This window comes from Psammomys obesus, unplaced genomic scaffold (genome assembly GCF_907164565.1).
Source record: "Psammomys obesus unplaced genomic scaffold, mPsaObe1.curated_primary_1811, whole genome shotgun sequence".
Taxonomy (NCBI): Eukaryota; Metazoa; Chordata; class Mammalia; order Rodentia; family Muridae; genus Psammomys; species Psammomys obesus.
In genome coordinates this window covers 10,131,512-10,155,859 of record NW_026596240.1, presented here as the reverse complement: position 1 = coordinate 10,155,859, position 24,348 = coordinate 10,131,512, and the positions used below count along the sequence as shown (strand labels likewise).

Here is a 24,348-nt window from a genome sequence, read left to right as displayed (position 1 = left end):
TGTGTGTGTGTGTGTGTGTGTGTGTGTGTGTGTGTGTGTGTGTGTGTGTCTGTGTGCATGTATGTTTGTGTGGAGGATTCTTTTTATTGGTCTTCTAGGTAATGTTCTTAGCCAAAAATCCAGGTACAGTTGGCAAACTCTTTGAGCTGTTTCTGTTCTTTGTTTTTCTTTATTATCTCTTTGTAGAAGGACTGGCACTAAGTCTTGTTTTGACTTCAGGCTCTGTGTACTAATGGTGCAATTTCTAAAAGCCAAACCACAGCAAACCCATAAAACTTGTCTTAATGGGATTTTGCCTTGAGCTCCATCTGTAACTAAGTAGGGGGTTTCCACCACTACTCCATTACTGTGGTGTCTAGGTGAGTGTCATAGCTTCTCTTTGGCCTTAAACTTCATGAGATCCACTGAGCCCTGGAGAAACCTCAGCGGATGCCCAGGTGTGTACACATTGCAAGCACAGCCTGGCCAAATGCATCAGCAGTTTTGTGTGAAGAGTCTGCATCTTTGCTGTAGGTTTTGTTCATCTTTTTTCTTTCTTTTGCACATATTTGTGCTTTTGATGCAAGGGCAATATGATCTAGAGGCACAGAAGTAATCACAGATGTCACACCAGAAGTGTGCTGACGCACCATCTGTTTTCTGCAATTCTCTCTGGTCATTGATTTCTCTGGGAGATTTTCTTCATAGTGGTCGGGACAATCTTAAGGCATGTTGAGTGACATATGGCATGCTTTCCCACTACTGATATTGGCATGCTTTTATAGAAAGAGCAGGGGATGGGGAACCGAACGGCCATATTGTGAAGTCTGGACCTATTTCCTTGCTAGACAGTCAGGCATCTTCCTGTCCTTAGTCTCCTGCTCTGTAAAATAAGGACAGATTATTTTTATGAATGCTTAAAAGTGCTTTGATGAAGGAGAAAACACTAAAAATACTTGGCTGTGTAAAAATACATCATAGTCATTATACATTTTCTTATAGTTTTTAAAAAATGATATCTACATTATTTCTAGTGTTTAGAAGAACAGCATCTTCCACCTGAATCAGCAGTACTTGCACAACTTTTGTGAACAATACCCATGGCTCCTAGACTGTGGGTGGCTGTGGGTGTTTGCATGTGTGTATGATCTGTATGTGCATGTGTGAGTGCGTGCATATGTGAACATGTATGTGTATGTGTGTACCTGCATGTGTAGGCTCGATGCTTATGTGCACATTTGTCTGTGTGTCTTGTGTGAGTTTGCATGGGTCTGTGTGAATGTACGGGTACATGTGTGTATATCCATGCAGGGATTAGATCCTGTGTTGCTAAAGTTACAAATAGTTGTGAGCCTCCTCTGGCTAGGTGCAGGAAACCAAACTCAGTTCTTCTAGAAGGGCAGGAGTTGTATTAAACTGTTGAACCATCTTTCAAGCTGTGACCCTGTTTGATTTTTTTAGAGACTTCCCTTTACGTTGGAACTTCATTTCGAAACAGTGTATTGGCTGTGAGAGAAAAGGGATGTAGGATAAAGGAATTGATACAAGAGAGAATCTGAAAGAAATGAGGATGGGAATGGGTCAGAGAGTAAAAGAGAAATAGCTTTTGGATTTAAACCATAGGACGGGTTGGGTAGAAGCACACTTGTGGAGTGCACTGGATACTCGTACAGAGAACCTTGGTCTCAATTGCAGCACCTCAATGGTAGCTCACAACCACCTTTAATTCCAGTTCCAAGTGATCCAAGGTCCTCTCCTGGCCTTGGAGGACACTTGTACACACACAGTACAAAAATATCTATGCAACACATGAAAATAATGGAATAAATAAAACTTTTAAGTTAGGAGATTGTAAGTGTATACTTAAAAAATAGTAAGCATAACATCAGCAGATGTCACAGTTAAGATAAATAAAAACAAAAATAACCAAAACAACAACAATAACAAATTTTTTTCAAGATTGGGTTTCTCTGGGTAGCCTTGGCTGTCCTGGAACAACTTACTTTGTAGACTAGGCTGGCCTTTAACTCACAGAGATCCACCTACCTCTGCCTCCCCTAGTGTGGGATTAAAGGTAAGTGCCAACATACCAGAATTGGCTTAGATTTTTATTATTCTGGTATTATATCTTTATAAATGTGATACAAGAATGTTTGCTGTATTAGAATATTGCCAGGTCTTCTATTTTCCTCTCCTACTGTCTTCCTTCTGCTCTTCCCCTCCCCATCCACTTTTTCTTCTTATATATCTTTATCTCATCCATCTCCATCTCTTCTTCCCTATTGTTTTCCAATAATTCAATGTCTTATTAAGTCTCCATTGGTTCTCAGCTACAAAACATTCCATCCTGCCTATCACACAAACTCACACACACACGTATTCTTGTTGTTATATATATATAAATATATATATATTTATATATATATATTTATATATATACATATATATACATATATACATATATATTATATATATAATATATATTCTGTATATATATATATATGTATTCTTGTTTTGCATATCTAATTATTAAGAACCAAGTGATCTTCAAGGTGATAAATGATCAAGGTGAAGATTGAAAGTAACAAATTATACACCAAGGAATTTCATGATATTGAGATCAGAGACACATACAGTTGACAATGAAGAGAACTTAGCTAGTGAAAATTAATGTTTTGAATCTCAAAAGAAAATAGATGTGTCACATCATGTTATGTGACTCTAGTTGCTGTAACATAGGAGCTGATTTTTATAGCCAAGGAGCACTGTGTTATTCTGTACCCTCCACTTTATATGAATATCACTCTCTTTGTATTGTTGCTGTTTCACACTAGAGCCTGACTATCATAGAAAGGCCCTTCCAGCACTGTGGCATTTAGCTGCAAACCTGAGTTGATTAAAAACTGTTTCATCAGCCTAGAACTCATTGGCACAGGAGACAACTTCCTCAACAGAACACCAATAGCACAGGCTCTAAGAGCAACAATCAATAAATGGGACCTCATGAAACTGAAAAGCTTCTGTAAAGCAAAGGACATCATCATCAAAACAAATAGACAGCCTACAGATTGGGAAAGAATCTTCACTAACCCTTTATCTGACAGAGGACTAATATCCAGTATATACAAAGAACTAAAGAAGCTGAAAAGCAGCAAACCAAGTAATCCAATTAAAAAATGGGGAACAGAGCTAAACAGAGAATTCTCTGTAGAGTAATATCGAATGGCAGAGAAGCATTTAAAGAAATGCTCAACCTCATTAGCCATCAGGGAAATGCAAGTCAAAACGACCCTGAGATTTCACCTTACACCCATCAGAATAGCCAAGATGAAAAATTCAAGGGACAACACATGCTGGAGAGGTTGTGGAGAAAGGGGAACCCTCCTCCACTGCTGGTGGGAATGTAAACTGGTACAACCACTCTGGAAATCTATCTGGCGCTTTCTCAGACAATTAGGAATAGTGCTTTCTCAAGACCCAGCTATATCACTGCTAGGTATATACCCAAATTTTGCTCAAGTACACAAAAGGGATACTTGCTCAACCATGTTTATAGCAGCTTTATTTGTAATAGCCAGAAACTGGAAACAACCCAGATGTCCATCAACGGAGGAATGGATACAGAAATTGTAGCATTTTTACACAATGGAATATTACTCAGCAATCAAAAAGGAGGAAATCATGAAATTTGCAGGCAAATGACGGGATCTAGAAAAGATCATCCTGAGTGAAATATCCCAAAAGGAGAAAGACAAACACGGTATATACTCACTTATATAGACCTATAAGATATGATAAACATAATGAAATCTATACACCTAAAAAAGATAATTAAGAGAGCGAACATGGGGTAAGATGATCAATCCTCGTTTAGAATGACAGATGGGATGTGCATTGAACGTATGACAGGAGTCTACTGAGCGCATTTGAAAGACTCTAACTAGCAATGTTTTCAAAGCAGATACAAAGACTCATGACCAAACCTTCGGCAGAGTACAGGGAATCATATGAAAGAAGGGAAGTTAGTATGATGGGGAAAGGATAGGAGCTCCACAAGGACCAAATATATCTGGCCACAGGGTCTTTTCTGAGACTGTCATTCAACCAAGGACCATGTATGGATATAACCTAGAACCTCTGCTCAGATGTAGCCTGTGGTAGCTCAGTAACCAATTGGTTTCCCATAGTGAGGGAAACAAGGACTATTTCTAACAGGAATTCAATGACTGGCTCTTTGACCTCCCCCCACCCCCTAACAGGAGCAGTCCTGTTAGGCCACAGAGGAGGGCTTTGCAGCCAGTCCTGAAGATACCTGATAAAACAGGATCAGATGAATGGGGAGGAGGTCCTCCCCTATCAGTGGACTTGGAAAGGGGAATGGTGGAGATGAGGGAGGGAGGGTGGGATTGGGTGGGAATGAGGGATGGGATAAGGCTGGGATACAAAGTTAATAAAATGTAACTGATAAGAAAAAAAATAAAATAAAATAAAACCTGTTTCCTTCTTAGGAGTTGGGGGAGTGCTCACCCTATAAGGCTTTCCTAAGAGCTATTGCTGAGAGAGAAGCCTGCTACTTCCCACCTGTAAGTCTCATAGATTTCTTTCTTTGGGTAATAGAATCTTTCATTTTCCACTGGTCAAACAACCCATATAAGGGTATTTATTTGCTATATACATTCTGGTTGACCAAGGGTGTTTCATGAATATGAGTAGAAATTATCTCAAGGCAACCAATGAATAGTCAGTAAGATAAACATATTTTTGAAATAATTACCCAGTTATACTGCTGTATAATCTTCCAGTCACTATATATTATGCCTGTTTATATGTGTCACCAAATGGTCATTATTTATTTCCTCATGTTGTCCACAAATTGGTTTATAGTGGTGCAGAGTGCTCATTTTTTTAGCATTGCTACAATAATCAAATTTTACAGATTTGACTATGTGAAATAATTAAAGGATGATAAATAGAGTGGAGGAGCATAAAAAAAAGAAGTGCTCATTATTTTTTGAGAATGTATTGCTAAAATTAGCCTCAGGTATTAATAATTGCATTCCTTCCAGGACATCATACTTTAAGATAATTATGTGTGGGATTTTGATCTATGGGCATACTAGCAGTGTCTTTTATGGTGACTGAAAACCAGCAGATAAATCTTTTCAGTTACAAGTTGTAGACTGGATCCGAGACTAAGGATATAAATAAAGCAGGAGAAAATTCTGAGCATTAGTGTCAGATCCGGTGAGTTACCCTTACCCAGCAGTGAATATCACATAGAAATTCTAGCTTTAAATGCATTCATGATGTTTTTGGAGGAAAAAAGTGATGAAAAGTTCCACAGTGGACCCCAAATTCGCATGTTTTCTTTATTTATTTAACTCTGGTATGAATGGTGGGGGCTTAAAATATTTATGGCATAGATTGCCCTGCACAAATGTTGCTGTGTTGGGAAATAACATCTTTTAGGAGTGGCTAAGACATTGATAAAGCTCTCATTGATTTAGCAGCATCTACTCTGCAGGGTTCTTCACTTCTCAGAACAGCTTCACATTAAATGGAATCAGAAAACTTGATTCTTCGGAGAAGTCTTATAAGGATATAAACAAACCTGCATCTCTGCCTTTGTCACCCACAGACACACACACACACACACACACACACACACACACACACACACATACTAAACATGCCTACAACTAGAAGAGAAATACCCTATAATGAAAGACCTGACCTGTGACCAGAGACACTGCATTAGAATCTTACTATCTCATTTGTAAATCTTAGTTTGTTGTGTTTTCAAATAACTAAAGCATGGAAATCCAGATGAACTTCCCTTAAGTCAGCACAAGAATATTTTTTTCATGCTGTGCTTTTATAGAAGACATAGAAACCAGTTTCACAACATTTTCTTATCATATTCTCTATCAGTATATGTATTTAGTGTGGCCAATTTAAGAGTATCAGTGTTGCCACTGGATATATTTCCAGCTGGGGAGAGATAAGCAGAATTAAGATTTACAAATGAGCACAAGCCAACTTGTGTCAGCACACCTCTGTCCCCATGAAAAATTATGATACCATGTAGTATGACTCACAGAAGGCAAATGAACATGAACATTTCATGGAATGGTGTGTATGTAAGAATCACACAGGTGTGTACCCATGTCAGAGAAACAAAGGCTGAGTCAAAACTGTCAGTACTACTGTAGGATCAGTATAACATTCTGAATAATGCAGATCGTTCTTTCTTAACTATGTGTATGTAAGAGTAACTGTACTTGTACATGTGCATGAGTATGAGATTCATTTGTAATGTGCACACATGTAGAGGCCACAGGAGAATGCTGGGGGTTCTTGCAATATCACCCCACCTTATTTTCTAGACACAAAGTCACTTCCTGAACATGACATAGGTTGGCAGCTAGGAAGCTCCAGCCATCCTCCTGTAAATTCAAGACACACACACACACACACACACACACACACACACACACACACCAGTAGGGTTACTGATGTGCATGTAGGCATGCCAAAATGTTTACATTGGTATCGGAGATTTGAACTCCAATTTGGAATTTGGAAATTGGGTCCTCATACTTGACCATTGCTGCCTCTCCACTCCATGCTTCTTTGTTTGTGGTATAAAATAACAACAAAAAAGAAAAATGAGATGACTAAGATTCTAATTTTACTTAAATATGCTCATTATCACACATCCTGAATTAAACTTTCATTCACTAAAAATAGAAAAGAATATTTGAGCATCAATAATATAATTAACTTGATTGTCTAGATACATCAGTATCTACATCAGTATTTAAGAAGAGGATAAAAGGAAGACAAAACTACCCTTGAGTAGTTAGATATTCAAGCTATAAATAATGGATTCCATACTGTATATGAAAGAACACTGTTTTCAAACCTTTTTGTTATTCAGGTTAACTGACGAATTTCCAATTTAAGAATATAATATAATATATGTGTGTATGTATATGTATGTGAACATGTGTGTCTGTGTGTGTGTGTGTATATATATATATATATACGTATATATATACATATATATATGTGTGTGTGTCAATGTATTCAGTGACAAATGCAATGTCACAGGAAGGCTTTCAAAATACAGTGTGAGAACAAAGCCTGAATAAGTATAAAATGATACCTTTTTGATTGGTTATTCTATTGTATGACTGTAAAGAAAAATTCATTACAGCATGGTTTCCTTGATAATCTACTAAAATTTAATTTTATTTATTTTTGTCCCTGTATCTTGGTTTTCTTTTTTAGAATTTTTATTATTTTTATATTAATTAAAATTTATCAATTTTGTATCCCAGCTGTAATCCCCTCCCTCATTCCCTCCCAACCCCACCCTCCCTTCCTCATCTCCTCCGAAGTCCCTCTCCAAGTCCACTTCCCTTTCCTCTGATCTTAGCTTATCAGGTCTCATCAGGACTGGCTGTATTGTCCTCCTCTGTGGTGCAAGGCTGCTCTCCCCTCAGGAAAAGGTGATCAGAGAGCCAGCCACTGTTCCCCTTACCTGGGAACCCACCTAGATACTTAGCTGCCATGGACTACATCTGAGCAGGGGTTCTAGGTTATATCCATGAATGGTCCTTGGTTGGAGTATCAGTCTTAGAAAAGACCCTTGTGTGTGGATTTTTGGTTCTGTTGCTATCCTTGTGGAGTTAACTTTTTAACTTCCAGCTCTAACTGTGATATACAGAACAAAATAACTCACAGCGATTTTCATCTGATGTAACTCTGCATTTTGGTCCTTCTCCATAGTAAAGAAAAATGGTGGGTTTTTAGAAAATGCTACAAGGAACAGTACAGCACTATGACTTTTTTTTTTTTTCATTTAACACAGTATCATGGAAGGCATGATACCAGAGTTATTATGGAAAGACTCCGTTTTTAATCTATAAATGGAAATGTCCTCTTATTAAGCTTTACTCTGATTATGCATTAAGTAATTCTTGTTTTTATTTTATATGAGGCATGTTGATTGTATTTGCTACAATAACATTTTGTTTTATTTATGTTTATGTGTCTGTGCACATGTGTGCAGTGCTAATAGAAGCCAGCAGAGGGCATCAGAGTCACCATAGCTGGAGTTACAAGTGATGCTGTGCAGCCTAATACGGGTGTTTAGAACTGAACTCAGATTCTATACAAAAACAGTAAGTTTTTTTTTTAACTCCTGAGTCATATTTCTAGCCTCTATTTCTCTATATTTGAAGATTATATAAGCTTAGTGCCATTTGCATAGATTCTTGGACCTTGTTGCTCTTTATGAGAAGGAGAAATTCAAAGAACTGTTGTTTTTGTTTAGAATTCAGATACTTTTAATTTATTCATTTTAACTTTGTTAGTATTCCGCAGAGTAATTTCTCTCCCCAATATTTAAAAATAAATCTATTGATGCATTTTGCCTTCCTACCTGTACCACTTCACTAAAAATTCTTTAATGCAAAATTTCTCTTCAACAAGCAGAACACTTCAGTTGTTCAACAACAGTCATTCTTCCAGTCTTGTGTTGTAAAGTCCATCTGATTAGCAGGTGTTAGAGATATTAAAGTAATAGTCTTGATTCTTAAACTGATGAAAAGAAAACACTTCTTTTGGTCCTGTGTTTTGAAGTCAGGCATCTGGTAGTCACATTAACCTCATTCTAGAAGCTGTAACAGGCTTCTGATATATCTAAATTCTAAGGACAAAGAGCATAAATTATCTTCTGCCTCAATCACAACAATTCTTGCAGAGAAATTTACTGACAGACTTTTACATATGTCTTTAGAACAGACAACTTTGTGCCAGCATCTTACTGCTTGCTTGGGATCTGTGACCTGAAAATAGAAAACCATGTCTATCTGTGTCAGTGAGCAAAATTTAAGTGAGCCATCTCCGCACAAAATGAGATGCTACATTCTGAGCATACCATTTCCTCTCATGTTTGACTAATTATCCAAAAAACTTAAAATTAAGTAGCTCGTTTTTCAGGAAGATGTTTTGGATACTGTATTATATTTGGTTGATTGAATTAAAGCAGGGACCCAATTATGGAAGTGTTTATCTTTTTGGAAAACGACAATATTCTTTGGTGCATAAATGAATAAATGAATATAAGGAGGAAAGAATAGTAGATGTTTCTAACTCTCTGTATGAGTGCTTTGCCTGATATTTGTCTGGGCTTCCAGCCTCGATGCCTTAACTCTAAGTCCATCTTGCCCCCTCACCGTAGATCTGAGGCTTGCAGGTCGGCGGGCGCTTGTCACCAGAGCGGGCAAAGGCATCAGGCTCGGCACTGTGCTGGCATTGTAGGTGGCTGGCGCACATGTTGTGGCCATGAGCGGACCCGAGAGGACCTTGACAACCTGGGCCTCGAGTGCTCTGGTGTGGGGCCAGTGAGTGTGGACCTGGCAGACTGTGAGGCCACAGAAGTCCTAAGCAGCCTAGAACCAGTGGACCTGCTGGTGAACAATGCTGTTGTGGCTCTGCTGTACCTCTTCCTAGAGGTCACCAAGATGGCCTGCAGCAGCTCCCTCGATGTGAATCTTCGGGCTATCATCATGGTGTCTCAGATCGTGGCCAGAGCCATGATTACCTTAGGGAGTCCCAAGGGCCGTTGTGAATGTCTCCAGCTAGGACTTTTAGCGGGCACTGACCAAGCATAGTGTCTGCTGCTCCACCAAGGGTGCTCTGGATATGCTGAACAAGATGGCAGCCCTAGAGTTTGGGCTCCATAAGATCCGTGTGAATGCAGAAAAGCCCACAGTAACGATGACACCCACGGGCTGGACCAACTGGAGTGATCTCCACAAGGCCAAGGTTATGCTGGGTCATGTCACACTTGGCAAGTTTGCTGAGGTGGAGAACACAGTGGACACCATTCTCTTCCTGCTGAGCAACCTAAGTAGCATGACCACTTCTTCCTCTTTGCTGGTGGATGTGGCTTCCTAGCTACCTGAGTCCGCTCCACCAATACTGTGCTCAGCTTTATGCTCAGAACAATGTGCCCTCCATCACTCCAATAAGCCTCACTGTCCCACCCCTAAATGAGTGTATAGCACCCACAGAGGCAAGAAGAAGCATCAGATCTCCTGGAATCTGATGGTGCTGGACACTGGACATAGATTATCTGCAGGATCAACGAGGCTCTTAACCTCTGTGCCATCTCACCGACCTCCTCACACTAATCTAACTTTAAATAATCTTTCTTATTTTCAACATCTGTCTCCTTTATCTGGTCATTCCGTATTTGCAGCTTTAACCTAGTCTCTATCATTGCTTTGCAGTGGTTTTGTATCAAAGATGCAAGCAAGGGCATCCCTGGTGCTGGAGAATTAGCAACAGTGTAGTTAGAACATTAGCTGCATACACTGTGTAAGGTTGTAGATGTTAAAGCACATTCTATTGACAACACAGACATTGTGCATATCACACATTTCTTCAAAAGGTAACTCATAGGAGGAACAAAATATTATCTAGTAAATGTGTGGCTCATTTGAACCCTTGGATTTCTATTGCATAATTTATTTCTTGTTAGCATTTACGTGAAAAAGGTTATTATTCAATCACTTTTTTCTATTTCACACATTTATTTGATATGTATATAGGATTAAATAGTAAAATACTTTAAAACTTTTACAGAATTAAATAACAGGAGCTTATTTAAATTATACATAAACATTGGAGTGTGCCTATATATGAACACATATGATAGGACTAGTAGAGGGGCAAAGGGAGAGAAGAGGGAGGGAGGGTGGAACCAGGAGGAGATGAGGGAGGGGCTACACTGGGGTACAAAGAAAATAAATAGTGATAAATAATAAATAAATAAAATTTAAACAAACAGGTAAATCAAGTTTTATAAAAAATTTCAATAGCTCCTGACTGCTTATGGTTTTATTTATTTATTTATTTATTTTTCTCTCCAGAATTGGGGAAATTCTCTGTAAACAGAACTCAGATGCTTGTTTCATATTTTTGGTTAGAATTTGGTTTGGTTATCAAATTAAATCGAATTAAGAGTAAAAATAAATAAAATGAGACAAAATGAATAAAAAATTTAAATGAACAATACAGAACACACAATTTCAATGACAGGAGCAAATTAAAAAAAAATAAAATAAAAGCCAAGAGGTGTAGTGATGTGAGAAACAGAGCCACCCTGAAGGTCTCGCTCACCTTCCTGCAAGCGTCGTGCTCTGCAGCAGAGGTCACGTGAGCTCTCCATACACTGCTGTCTACACTCGGCACTGTTACTCACCAAGCTGTACGTGGACTCTTCCCGTACCATCTTGTCGTACACTCTGGCTGGTATCTCTGATTTTCGTCTCTCTCAATATCAGCCATGCTTCTTGGTGAAGCCAGCAGAGGATCACACTGGGATCAGCATTCTCCAGCGTGAAATGCAAAGCAGCCCCTCTCTGTGGTAGCAGTGCCGGCCTTCCAGGTTCATGTCTTCCTGCTATGTGTACTGAGCCAGACTGAATATCTTCCAGGGACAGTGTTTCCTGCCTTTGTACGGACAGTGTACTTGGAGTCACTCTTGTGATTCCCCTCCACATGTGTCCTAATGTATGTCCTTCGGATAACTCGCCATCTCACCTGCCAGGATCTCTCCGGGGGCTTCTGTATAGCTCTTTACTCCAAACTGAAGCACTTCAATAAGGATAATGAAGTAAAGAAAACTTGTAAGTCTAGAGAAATTCCTGAAACTCACAGGTCTCACAAGGTTTCTCCCAAAGGTTAAAAGAGCAGTGACAACATTGAGATCAGCTGAGTATCCTGCAGAGATGGAGACATCCTGAGTCCTCACCCACACCAGGAGGGCATTTTGACTACTCAGGAACCTTTGAGTCACCACTGTTGAAAGTAACCCATCATTCACACCCCCATAAGCAACCCCAGTAAAGCCTCTAGTTCACTAAGTCAGACCCAGACCCAGGTGGAACCATTAATTTAGTGTTTCATCATTGACCATCTCCTCATGGAAAAGTCACACAATGGGGCTTCTGTGATTTAGCAGTTCTTCCCTCCTAACACTTCGGGCATCAAAGTTAATTATCAACACACTCATTTACTCAACTGTACTAAAGTTATGTGAAGGAACACATTGGCCTTGCTCCCAGCTGTGAGCCAAATGATTTCCCTAATTCTCAAGAAGTATTAATTTTGTTACCAACACTGATACTGAGTGAGAAAAGCATATATACTGAGTGAGAAGAGAAGAGCATAAACAGACAGTTTATAAGAATGCAAGTATGATGCTTTACAGACAAGAACTGAGAACAAAGGACCAGAAGCAACCAAAGACAAGAGGATCCTGATGATACAGTCTCCAGTGTTTTCCTAAAAGCAGGATTATTCTTATTCTCTGAAAATGTGCATAAAAAATTTAGATGGGAAACCAAGATGTGCTCTTGCAGATCTCACCAAAATGTATTCTATAAGGACTGCGAGGGCACTGTTCTTAATGCAAGGAAAGCAATCTCCATGGTGGGTTAAATAATCAAAGAAATCGATTGGAGATAAAGTCTCTATGTACGACAGTGGAGCTGCACCCTGGAAATATCAACAATATAGTTCTGTAAATAAGACCTGAAAAATGACAACAGTTGACATGTCATGGTGAATGGGGCTACAGAACTACAGCCAATTTATGGTTGCTGAGAAAGGGGAATCACTCTTTTCCCTGGATGAGCCTCCTGACAGATTAGTCAGTCCTTCAGGTCAACCGTAAACACACATTGGTCACACTAAATGAACACAGTAGGTTGCATTTATAAATACACTTACAATTAAAAAAAAAAAACATTAGCATGTTAAATACTAAATATTAAGATTCCTGAACTTGAGCAGGTGTTTAGAGAAAGAGGAAGGCTTGAAGGAAGGAATTATGTAAATACATTATTCATATATGAAATTCTCAAAGAGGTTAATTTTATATGACAGAGGTCTAGTTACAAATATTCCTTAGCTCAGTTGTAAGAGAGGAGGTGACTGTCATGGGCTTCTACTGAGATAGTATGAGAAATTTTTCTAACCCCAAAAGGCTATAATAGGCTAGCCAGCTTCCAAAGAGATAAATTATCCTGGGCAGCAGTGACCTAAAAATAAGCATTTGCAAACTTCAATTCAAGATTAATGCAGTTGCATGTTCAGCCAATTCCATGAACATAATAAAAGTCAAGGTTCTGGAAAATTTTAAAGATCACAAATACAATAAAAGTGCTTGATAAGAGTCTAAACCAATATAATTACGTAGGAATTTTTCTTCTATCTTTTAAAAAGAAGACAGAATATTAAAATAACCTCAACTCTAGGGAAATTGTTAATAAAAGTAAAGTAGCTAATATATCTAAATTACACACTTTATGTTTTCCTGAAGAACATGAGAGTCACATGAATGTTCATTTATTGGTCTCAGAGTAACAACTTTGTCAGTGTGGAAACATTTGTTGTGCAAATGCCACCATCATAAAAGGCATCGTGTTTTATTTTAATAGGATTGAAATGGCCTTGGAAGGTGAGGGCAATAGTGATTCAAATGAAGATTAATAGACCGTGGCAAGTGTACAATGCACTTGGTATAAGAAAAATAGTACTTATGGTATAATTCAGAACATTATTTTTCCACTCAATAAAAGGCACCTTTGTGAGGATAAAGAAACTTCAATAAAAACTTAACATTAAACACTTGGAAAAGATTTGTAGATCTGTAATGTAATAATCTCATAGGTTTCATAATGAAATTTTAAAAAAAAACAAAGAAGAGGATTATAAAATATTGACTAGTGTAAGTGGAAGACATTTAAGGAGCAAAATCAAATATGTCAAGAACTCAAATTGTTGGGTAAGTGAAGAAAAAATAGACTTATTTTTTTACATTCACTCATTTAGTTTTGTGTGTGTGTGTTTGTGTGTACGGGCATGGGTGTGTGCCTCATGGAGCATGTGCAGAAGTCAGCAGACAACCTACAGGGACTGGTTTTCTCCTTTCATCATGAGTCTGATGTCATCACGCTAAGTGGCAAGCACCTCCATGAGGAGGGCCATCTCCCCAGTCATGCGTGGGTAGGCGTGTGCACACATACCCACGGCTTTTTGAAAATATATTTGAAGAGTATGGATTGTTACAATCATAGCTACAAAATTCAGCAAGTTTATGTTTATGTTTATGTTTGTGAAGATGAATTCATTCGAGAGCAATGCAATAACCGAGTGCACAATACAAAATTATATTCGTATAATCCACATGTCCATTCCCGTTCTTGCTCTCTCTTACCTTCTGCTTAAAAGGAATGTTATCAAAATAACAATATTTCGACACTTTAACTTCTACTTAAAATCGCACTGTAGTGTCATTCAAGTAAGACATTTGCCAAGATTCGCAAATGCAGGCAGAGTGTGTGTGGTCTCCATACACACCAAGTAAAACTTGTTACCTTAGCTCTTGCTCCGAGACCTAAGTGCTGTGGTCTGTGATGGAGAAGCTTCTGTGTGCGATGGGCTGGGTGTGCTGCATCTGCATACAGGATTTGTGAAGAGGCCAGAGGTCAGCGACATTCTACTTCTCTCCACCCTACCTGTAAGGGGCCCTGCCTGAACCTGGAGCTAAACCAACAGGAGCCCAGTCTCCTGGAACCCACCTGTCTCTACCCCCTCCATGAGGGAATGATGGGCATGTACCATGACTAACATTTATGTTCCAGCTACTGCTGACCTCAGGTCTTCATACCTCTGTACCATGTCTTACCCACCAAGCTATCTTGCCGGGCATACATACATTTCTTAGATTTATCTTCATTTTTGTGTATATGAGTGTTCGCCTGCCTGCATGCATAAGTTTGAATTATCTCATGGAAGTGCCTGGTGCCCAAGGAGGCCAGAAAAAGTTGTAGGATCCCCAGGAGTTACAGATGGTTGTGAGCCACCAGGTCGGTGCTGGGTGTCAAATGCAGGTACTCTACAAGAGTAACAAGCACTGTAACTAACTGAATCATCTCTCCAGCCTTCTATAAATATTTTTAAAGACAACATATTAGACTTCTGAGGAGGGAAAGTACAAGGAAATCAATTCTTCATCAATCTAAATGAACATGCTAAAATCATACCCTAATTAATGAACATACTTTCTAAAATCTGCTCCATAACCTTTATGGAAACTAATGGTTGAGGAGATGTTTATTAAGTGAAGATGGGTCTCTTTTAAAGTAGCAAACTTCCTCCTGATAGCTCCACTTGCACCATCTTTACACTGCAAGAGTGAAGTGAAGAGTGAACCGTTTAAAAACATAAAAGTTGTTCTTACTTTTCATGGAAAATATGTATGTTGTTCTCACTTATGTTTGCGAGCTAGACTTATGAGTAAGTAAACATAAACCTGGAACTGAGACTTTTAGAGTAAGAAGAATAGAGAGGACTGGTAAGAACACAGCTAAATTGCCATGCACATCAAGAACCTCTCATCTATACTGAAGGAATGTGCAAAATTTTTGTTTCTGAACTCTTATAAAACATTTATTAATGAGATAATTACTGCATTGTTTGCTTCATTAAAAGATGAAATAAAGCCAAAAATAAAATACTTAGAGTCTAATCATTTTTTTTTAATTTTAAGTTATGCATTCGTGTGTGTGTGTGTGTGTGTGTGTGTGTGTGTGTGTGTGTGTGTGTGTTTAGAGGTTGTGTCCACATGAGTGCAGTGCCCTCAAAAAGGATGTATATCCCTTGGAGTTGGCACAGAGCTAGCTATGAGCCACCCTTCTTGTGTGTTGAGAACCAAATTCCAGTCCTCTGAAGGAGATGAGCAGACTCCAACTGCTGAGGCATATCTCCAGCCCCAAGCCTAATCACTTTTTACCAGTCTTTTAGACATGTAACAGATGTTACAAACTTTCCAAACTCATACTTAGAGTAAGAAATTTCTCAATAATCTTCTAAATTATGCAGCGTAAAATGGAAATAATTTGTCCCTATAAGTTTTATTGAACTTTTAAAATACCATTTGAAGCAGAACTTGGTAGATGAGAACTTATTTATGTGCCGTTATTTACAACATGGCCTCTCTGCCAAATGAGATACACCTGTTAGGCACAGGTGGGGAACGCTGCAAAGCACGGCTTTCCCGTCTTTGAAATGATTTCAATACAACCAGGGAGGCCTGAAAGAAAAGAACAATTATTGAATTATAAACAAAACTTAACTGATGAGTTTAAATGAGTCAGCAATTCCGGACACAGTAAGAGATTTTAAGGCCCATTTGTTTTCACAGAATTTCAAGGAAGTCAGGAAAAAAATGGAACTGTTAAAAGGCTAAGTGCCCTTGTCAGCTGGAAATCAACAGGAAGAATGCTTATGTGATAAGCTGACAATAACAGACAGCAACAGAAGTAGAAGTAATATTGACCCGAATGTACTCAATGATCCCAAGGCTACACCGTGAGATGCTAGATCCCTTCTCTCCTTTAATCTGCCTGTTAGATGATCTTGCTCCATTACAGAGATGAGAATGTTAAGAAGTACATTAGACAGACAGTGCAGCTCTCCTAGCATAATAATGCCAGTAGTGTGAGGATGGAGCCGGAGCCAAACAGTCTACAGAAAAGCCAGGACAAAAATAATGCAGAAACAGGAATGAGGAATGGTTTTGTGAGGCTCAAATTTACCAATAGCCAATAGCGTAGGAAATAGTGAGCCTTTCTAATGCTCAGCACACACATACACACTCTCGCTCTCACACATGCACACACACGCACACACTCATTCTGTTATCAAGAGATCAGTTTACAGATATGATGTCATATAATCTAGTTCTACAAACAGACATAATAGAGATGGGCACATATTTTACACGCATCTGCACACTTGTATTGTTCCTGAGCCGGGGCCTGCTTCTTCCCCGCCAGGCATCCAGGCACAAGTGGGCTGGACTCTGAGGAGTGAAGTTTAGCCAGGTGGCTGGGGTCTGTAGAATCGCAGCCCGGAGGGAAAAGCTTTCCCCCACACAGCTCTCTCACTGTTACAGCCCTTCTAGTGACACAGCTCTCCCGGAGACACAGCTCTCTGCAATGGGTGGAATAGGTACTATGTAAATTTGAGGCAGGTGGGTAGGGGCTTTGGGGAGAGTGAACATCATTGCTTGGGGCCGAGGGGCTGGGAATGCTCCACTTCCATGGAGAAGAATTCCAGGTTCTAGGCTGCAAAGACTACTTTGTGAACTTCCAGGGTGGTGTGCATCTGAGCGGGGAGGGCATGCAGGTCCAGAGCAGGGAGGAAGCGCTCCTTACTTCTCCAGTCTTTAATTAATTAATTAATTAATTAACATTTTATTCACTTTGTATCCCAGCTGTAGCCCCCTCCCTCATCCTCTCCCTCCATCCCTCCTAATCCCACCCTCCAGTTTCTCCTCCCCTGCACATGATAGGAAAATTCCTCCTCCCCTTCCATCTGACCCTAGCCTATCAGGTCTCACCAGAACTGGCTGCATTATCCTCCTCTGTAGCCTAGCAAGGCTGCTCCCCCCTCAGGGGTTGCCAAAGAGGCAGCACTGAGTTCAAGTCAGAGACAGTCCTTGTTTCTATTACTAGGATATCTACTTGGACACTGAACTGCCATGGGCTACATCTGTGCAGGGGTTCTAGGTTATCTCCATGAATGGTCCTTGGTTGGAGTATCAGTCTCAGAAAAGAGCCCTGTACCCAGATATTTTCGGTTCTTTTGCTCTCCTTGTGGAGCTCCTGTTCCCTCCCCCTTCTTTCATAAGATTCCCTGCACTCTTCCCAAAGTTTGGCTATGAGTCTGAAAATTGAGAATTTCGGGGTTTGAACAAGTCTTGATCTCACTTTAGCTCCATCCTGGTTTCCCTGTTAGCTCAGTCCACGTTCCTCACATACAAGCACAGACATCCATACCACCTAAAATCTACTGCTAAATTATTTAGAGGGTAGACGTTTAGAAAGCAGTGTGGTTATATTCTACGCTGTTGACCACAATGCCTCTTTGTGACATTGAATGTTTTATTACTATTATTCTGACTTTTGAAAGAATTGGCATAGTCACACTATATTCTTAAGACCAATCGGTCAAAATGTAAGATGGCTGCTCACCAATTTAAAAAAAAAAGTTTCTCAAATATAGTACCATTTTTTCTTTTTTTAATTTATTTTTTTTCTTTTTATTATTAGTTACATTTTGTTAACTCTGTATCCCAGCTGTATCCTGCTCCCTCATTCCCTCCCAATCCCACCCTCTGTTCCTCATCCTCCCTGCCCCTTTCCAAGTCCACTGATTGGGGAGGACCTCCTCCCCTTTCATCTGACCCTGTTTTATCAGGTATCTTCAGGACTGGCTGCAAAGTCCTCCTCTGTAGCCTAACAGGACTGCTCCTCCCTTTTTTCTTATACACTCTCCTAAACCACTCTACTGCATGTTCTGTTCTGTGATTTTACAATTTTTTACTGTTTCTTTATTATTATTATTATTCTTAGACATCAATCTATTTTGTGCATAATAGGATAAAGAAAGAAATTTTGTTTGTAGGTGTAGATGAGATTCTCAAGTACTGTTAGATTTTCAAGACACACAGAAAAGCCAACATCTCACATCACAAAATGAAAAATATGTTTACTAAAGAGCATAAACACGTTTGCATTTTTAAGTTTGTTTCTTCTTGGATCACTGTTGTTGATATTGCAAGAAAGAAGCTTTATATTGAGAGATGATGACAAATCCATACTAGGGTCATGGTCTTATTGTCCTCATAAATCCCATTTGCCACTTAATTAGACTGAAGATTTGTGTAGCCTGCATAACTGAATCCTCTTGAGTTTTGTCAAGGGAAGACTAATGTCTTTGCATTTTAATCATCCTTCATTGAAGTCTATTGGACCTATTTATAAAGGAAATTTAATAATCTTATACTATTTAGTGACACTTTATTTTTAGGATGTCTCATATTTTCCATTTATCTGATTTTCATTTCTAGTAGAGCTGGTGAGAATGACTTCATTTTCAATCAGTTTCTGGGTCTGATTTTGCAGGTGTTATACAGTAACTTAATAATAGTTCTTAGTTGGTTAAGTCAGTGGAGCTAATTTAGAGTGGAAATGTATATGTAATAATATATTGCTGCTCTACTGGATTTCAAAGGATTTCATTATGATTAATAACATTACAATAGCATTTGGAGGAAGTTATAATGAATTGCCACAAGTTTTAAGGACTCATTGAATAATTTTAATCTTACTACATTTAAATATTGAACTGTAAGTAAATTCAGTTCTCAATAATGAGATTTGAAATTTATAATAATACTATTAATCATCACTACATTTCCATACATTGTATAGAAATGAATTTGTGATATTTGATGGATTTTATTTAAAATGTTCTACTGATTTTGATTAAATGGTGTGTATGACATTTGAAACATGTGGTGGCTATGTCTTTACATAAGCCTACTTTGTTTCTGTGATTGATAGATATAATCATCCTGTTGCATAGTTCATGTTTACAATCAAACGTAACTGCCTCCTGCAAGTCACGAAAAATGAAGTGATTTGAGGGGAAACATATAAAGTGTGTTTTAGTTAGCAAAATACATTAGCATTCAATTACCTTTGCTTGGGCACCCCCATTTGTTAAAAACATGTTCCATATTGAATCTGGATGAAAGTTACCAAAAATGTATTTAAATAAATGAATAGATGTTTACTGCTGGCTATGTATTCCATAGTGAGGATCCAAGCATGAGGAAGCCAGAATGTTTCCTCTCATCAAACCCCTAGTAGACGAGATTCATTTCCATGTAGAACTTAACACAAGTCAAGAAAAAGCCTAGTCTACTAAGAAGCAGAATGGTATCAATTCCTTCTGCTTTAATGACCTTCTGAATGGTTCATGGAGGAGATGACTATTGCAGCCAGGTTGGAGGAATGAGATATATTTCAGCTGTTGTCTATATGGCTTAGACCACTTGCAGAAATCGGAAGAGAAAGATGGTAATCCTCACCCATGTTAAGGTGGAACAGGGTAATTTCAGGATCTTCTCTGATGGCTAGTTTCTCTGTTTTGACTGGAGTCTATGTAAAATGCACTTTTGTCCAGTAATTGTGATAATATGTTCAATTTTGACAGGCTCTTCATCATTAAACACATCAGGATGTTTATAATACCTCAAGCTATTATGAAGACCTGGATATTTATCTGAGCACATACATTCTTTTTGTTATTATATAGTGCAAACGTAGCAAAACAGTGCTGGGGAAATTCCTCAGTTGTTTTCATTGTTGCCACGCACATAAAAGCATAAAGAACTAAATTTGATATCCTGAACCAAAAGATATAATTGGGAGTGGTCACACATATAGCCCTATTTCTCAGGAGGTACAGACCAGGAGCTGTGTACTCAGAGAGCCCCAGGCAAACACGATAAGTGTTGTCTCATAAAATAAGATGTATAGATCCAGAATGATAACTGATATTGACATCTGACCTTTAAAGTCATGTGTACACATGTGAAATTCCAAGTAGACACAAACACACACACACATGCACTTGTAAATACACATGGGAAATTCTATAATTATTTCTATAATTAACCTATAATTATTTCAATTGAAATAATAAATATGATTGTCAGGATCATATCCTAAATTCCAGTATAGCAAAGTTAAATTTCATGAGAAAAACAAGATATGAGAGAAAAAAAGAGAGCTAAGTTAAAAGAAAAAAGCATATGAAAGGAAAAAATTAAGAAGAACACGTTTTGTTCATCACATGCTTAACACACATGAACAATTGAGAAATGAAATCATGTTCCTGATGTTCTCTTATTTAGAACCTTATTTTCAAAAAGTAGGACTTCTCTGGACAGAACATGACAGTACAAGACTTTCAGTCCTGCTCTGTGTTTTGCTTTACTTTTGTTTTTAATTTTTAAAGTTATTGAAATGTAACTTTTTTCATGCTGTGATTGTTTAGCTTACATGTTCGTGTACCTGAGACCAGAGTTTGTCAGGGCTCCTGGAACTGGAGTTACAGCAGTTGTGAGCAGCCATGTAGGCTCTGGGGATCAAACCCAGGGCCTCAAAAGAAGGGCAGATGCTTCCAGCTGCTGAGCCATCTCTCAGGTTTTGCTCTGCTTTCTTCGGAACTGGATCAAGGAGACTAGAAAATGGCTCCAGGGTTATAAAGTTGTACTCATCTTCCAGAGGACCTAAGTTCAGTTTCCAGCAAACATGTGAGAAGGCTTACAACTGCCTGGAACTCCACCTCCAGGGAATCGAATGCCCTTTTCTGGTCTTCATGAGTGCGATCATAGTAAAAAATCAGTCAGTCAAACCAAAAACAGACAGACAACTTAAATTTAAAATAATTTGAAAAAATACAAAGAAATACTTAGACGGGAGCAGTGACTCCAGTGGGGAGAAATGTTAGTAAAGATGGTGGGCCACAGGGAACAGTGACAGGCCAGTCTCATCAGCAGACTTTGTTCACACTTTGCCAAGAAATGATGAAAGCACAACTTGTTGTGAATAACTGTGTGGAAGCAATCTTAAAAGTTTATCTCTAATATCCATTTGTAAGTGAGTATATACCATGTGCTTCTGGGGTACCTCACTCAGAATGATCATTTCTAGATCCCACCATTTGCCTGCAAATTTCATGACTTCCTTGCTTTAAACTGCTGAGCAGTATTCTATTCTGTAAATGTACCACACTTTCTGCATCCATTCTTGTTAGAGGGACAGGGAATCCCCGGAAATTGTTCTATGCGTTCAGCCACAAGGACAGCAGTACTTCACACACATGCAGCCCAGCTTAAACAAGTACATGATAAAAATTTCTCAGTGCTTCGCTCTGCTTAATGCCAAAGAAAAGAAACTAGGTAAGAAAATTTTGTAATTTTGAAGATTAAAAATGAAAATGCTCTTTCAATTGCCAAGGTTAGAAAAAAATATTAGTCATTTGGTGAATTAAGGCAATACTGACTCATATGATTTATGTAATATTCTTTTGACTAGAACTGCTAAAACCTTCACAGAATACAGTTTTACAAATAATTGAAAATAAATCTTGCCTTCTCATTTTGAATAAATCATTTCCATTTAATTATTTCTAACGTTAAAAAGATTTTTGGAAATATTGCTATAGTCTTCCAATAAACAAAAGACCCCTGAAGGAGCTTTGACTTGCCATATTCCCTCAAGAGGAATTTAGAATATTAAGATTAGTTTCTGAATTACAGAAAATCAGGAACCTTATTTTACTGTTCATTCGCTGAGAGCCAGTACATCCATTGTGGATGAACTGATAGAAATGTGGACAAAACATTCGAAGAATAACCGCATGTGAAAAATTAACCTTTGTAGATAGCATCCTAGATAAATTACTTTCTGAATGTTCTACCTCCCTTTCAAAGTACTGAAAAAAATCACCATTTATTTTATTCCTAAATTTGGCCATGATTTGTGCATTAGAATCAATTGTCCTTGTAATAAAATGAATCTAAGACAGAGTCTATTTTTAGTGTGATAACGATGTGGTCTTATAAAAATCACCATTGTATGCAAGGCCAATATGAGAAATCCACACCACAAAAGGCCATAGATCATAAATTAACTGATTTGAGGGTTGAATTCTAAAAGGGAAAGACAAATACTTCTTAAGTAGTTGGGTCATGTATTTTTGTATTACCTGATATATTAGAAACAGTTTGGATTTTCTATTTATGGATAATTGCAAAGTTTATCACAAGTAAAAGCTATAAGTGTCTCATAGAAATACAAGGTCTGGATTATTTAATAATAATGCCTTCTGCCTTCTAAATGAGCTATTGATTAGGAATTAATGAAAGACTCTCAGGAAGTGCATTAGTCTATCTGAATAGAAGCTATTCAGACTAAAGCTATTACTGCAGTAGCAGTGGCAGATTCTCTTGCCTTCCTGGAAAGAGCTGTGCTGTGACCATTAAAACATCGTGTAATTGAGTTAGTGGGGAGCTGTTTTGCCCAACAGCATCTAAGCATGCCCCATTAATGAAGCTGAAATGAACTCGAATTTCCCAAATATCAAGAAACTCTCATTGCTTTCCTGACAACTTGTCTCCAAATTTACCAGACAGGAGCATCCATGTGTGGCCTGTTTTATTTCAGCACTTCAGAGGAAGAAAACATCAATATCCACATGTTAGTATTTCTACAACAAAAAAATAAATTTACAAGTATGTCACACATTTTTCTCTGGTTATTTGGGGCATAATATAAAATTATTAAACAAGAATCCAACCCCAAATGAGCTATATGCTACAAATTACTATTAAGAGATAGAAAATTTATCCCATTTGCCTTTATGAATAAGGATAGGGCATCTTACCCAGGGCCCTCCTTCTTGCTTATCTTTTCAGGTGTACAGATTTTAGTATGTTTATCCTATATTATATGTCTAATATCCACTTATAAGTGAGTATATACCATGTGTATGTATCATATATGCGCTTCTGGGATACCTCATTCAGGATGATCTTTTGATGGAGTAAACAAGGAATAGAACAGTAATCTACCACAGAGGGCCTCTGAAAGACTCTACTCAGCAGGGTATCAAAGCAGATGCTGAGACTCATAGCCAATTTTTTCACAGAGTACAGGGAATCTTATGAAAGAAAGGGGAGATAGAAAGACCTAGAGGGGACAGGAGCTCAGAACAGAACCAAAAAATCTGGACTCAGGGGTCATTTCTGAGACTGATATTTCAACCTAGAACCATGCATGGAGATAATCTAGAAACCCTGAACAGATATAGCTCATGGCAGCTCAGTTTCCAAGTGGGTTTCCTAGTAATGGGAACAGGGACTTTCTCTGACTTGAACTCAGTGGCTGACTCTTTGATCACCTCCCCCTGAGCAGGGGAGGGGGGCAGCCTTACCAGTCCACAGAAGAAAATAATGCAGCCAACCCTGATGTGACCTGATAGACTAGGATCAGATGGAAGGAAAAGGAGGACCTCCCTTATCAGTGGACTGGGGAGGGGCATGGGTGGAGAAGAGGGATGGAGTGTAGGATTGGGAGGGGACTAGGGAAGGAGCTACAGCTGAGATACAAAATAAATAAATTATAATAAATAAAATAAAGGGGAAAAGAGGTAGAAAATCAGTATTCTCTGTGAACAAGCTTCCTGATAACATTATCCAACCCCTAGTAGTCAGCTCTAGATACACACAAAGGCATACACACAGAAAACAAACACACACACACACACACACACACACATAGCATTAGATAGGTTTTACTAGGTCATAGATAGAGATAGATAGATAGATAGATAGATAGATAGATAGATAGATAGATAGATAGA

At 38.4% G+C, this 24,348-nt stretch overlaps 1 protein-coding gene and 1 pseudogene across 1 annotated transcript in view; one reads left to right on the top strand and one right to left on the bottom strand.

Annotated features, from left to right (window-relative positions):
- LOC129668355 (L-xylulose reductase-like) overlaps positions 1–9,948 on the top strand; it is a 62,977-nt pseudogene extending 53,029 nt beyond the window's left edge.
- The window catches only part of Lrrtm4 (leucine rich repeat transmembrane neuronal 4), a 784,880-nt gene that overhangs the window by 140,606 nt on the left and 619,926 nt on the right, over positions 1–24,348 (bottom strand). The gene's annotated exons all lie outside the window — the stretch shown is intronic.